This window comes from Gavialis gangeticus, unplaced genomic scaffold (genome assembly GCF_001723915.1).
Source record: "Gavialis gangeticus isolate Ggan-Ray unplaced genomic scaffold, GavGan_comp1, whole genome shotgun sequence".
Taxonomy (NCBI): Eukaryota; Metazoa; Chordata; order Crocodylia; family Gavialidae; genus Gavialis; species Gavialis gangeticus.
Genome location: NW_017728995.1, coordinates 8,815,869 through 8,817,788, shown reverse-complemented (window position 1 = coordinate 8,817,788; position 1,920 = coordinate 8,815,869). Strand labels below are relative to the sequence as shown.

The window sequence follows — 1,920 nt, the reverse complement described above, 5'->3', positions numbered from 1 at the left end:
CCCACCCCAACCCCCCAGCCCTGCTCCTGCCCCTCACTCCCCTCCACAACCCTCCCAGCCCTGCTGGTGCCCCTTGTCACGAAGCTGAAAAATTCGCAGGTTTCTCCAGTAAAATGAGAAGTCCGTGTTTGCTTCCAGTAAAAGATAAACTTGGTTTACTCTTTTTTTTCTGTGGGAAATGGACAACCCAGATCCCCGATCATCACAGGCAAGTTACTACAAAAATGCTTTATAAACTGTAACAGGGAAATGAGCAAAAATGATTGTTGTTGCTGCTGTTACTCTAACCTAAACCATGTTTGTTAAGGCTTTCAGGATCGAGCTAAAATCATTTAAAACTTTTAACAGAAAACCTGTCTGCTGGCCTGTGTCCTATTCTAGCAACTATCATTGACTAGTTTTGGAGCCTCTGACTGTCCCATGATGCAAAAGGGAAGAGTGGAAGAAGCCCTGGTCTTCTCCACTGAAGGCCCATAACTCCTGACTGTTTGCTTTCCTTCTGGCTATATATCAAAGTAAATCTGTACAATCCTTCTAATTGAGGCTAAATAGCAGCATTTGATGGGAGATTGTTATATTTCATTTAACATAATTGAAAGAAGATTGTGAATTTATGTTTTGGTTCTTTTTAGTATCTTTCTCTAGATACCTGTGGGTCATATTCCTTTTTGTCTGCAATATTTATTTTATTATAGTCTGTTGGGTACCCAGAGAGTTTGGACATGGGAAGTCTTACTTTTTATTACTGAAAAGTTTTGTCAGCAGTAGTTAAACCATTTGCTGTGAGCATATCATTATTCCCATTACAGACCTAGCCTGTAATTGTGAATGTTTATTGGAAGTGCATGGATATATCGGTTGCATATGAAATCAGCACCAATAAAAGGAAAATTAACATTACTATTGGCTTTTTTTGGCCAATGTAGCTGATAATGTTCACTGATGTATAATATGCCTTCTGGCCGGGGCCCCCAAATGCCACATGCATGCGTGCAGCCTCATGCATTCTCAAGACCAGGAATGCAGCTGGGCAGCAGGGAGAGCAGCACCCTGCAGGTAAGTCTGTGGAGGGGAAAGGGTGTGGGGGAGGGGGAAGATCAAGGTACCTATGGTGAGGGAGGGGGCAGGGACAGGGGCTGGGGGTGCTCCCCTGCCAGGGTGATGAATGGGACCCAGAATGGAGCTATGGGTAGCTTGTCCAGGGAGCTCCAGGGGTGGGGTGGGGGTGGGTAGAAGCAGCTCCTCACCGCTTCACGCACCCCCTGGGGGAAGCATGGGGAGCGTGAAAACATGTGCCCTCCAGACTCGTGCATGGGGCAGATGTGGGCTGCTTGCTATGGGCTTGGGGCTCTCCACTCTGATGCCTTTCCTTCAGGAGCCCCACACCAGCCACGCATCCCCTGCCTGCCTGGCAGCAGTGGGGATGTTGAGCTGTGCCTCCCGCTGCCAAGTGGGCAAGTGGCGCACAGCTGGTGTGGAGCCTCATGAGCAAAAGCAGCAGGATGGAAAGCCCTGAGCCCACAGCAAGCAACCCACATCCACCCTTACCCCAGTTAAAAGCATCCCCATGCTTAAATATAGTGGCAGTGCTGCTTGAACTAAAGCTCATTTGGCAAGCTTTAGTTCAAATGTCCCCACCACCATTTTTAAGCACCAGGATGCTGAATCCCTGGAGGAGCTGCCTGCAGCTTTGTCCATTTCCCCTCCCTGGTCCCCATGCACTGCCCTGGCTGGGTAGCACCCCCAGCACCAGCACCAGCTCCTACCCCTGCCCCACTCCCTCCCTCTCACTGTGGGGTCCTCGATCTGCCCCCCTCAACACCCCTTCCCTCCTCCCACATGCCTTCCCTTCCACAGATTTACCTACAGGGAGCTGCTCTCCCTGCTAACCAATTTACAGAACTGCAGCCAGGCATCAGA

General features: G+C 49.6%; 1 protein-coding gene across 1 annotated transcript in view; it reads right to left on the bottom strand.

Annotated features, from left to right (window-relative positions):
* LOC109287932 (schwannomin-interacting protein 1) overlaps nucleotides 1-1,920 on the bottom strand; it is a 135,703-nt gene that overhangs the window by 127,190 nt on the left and 6,593 nt on the right. The window lies entirely within an intron of this gene.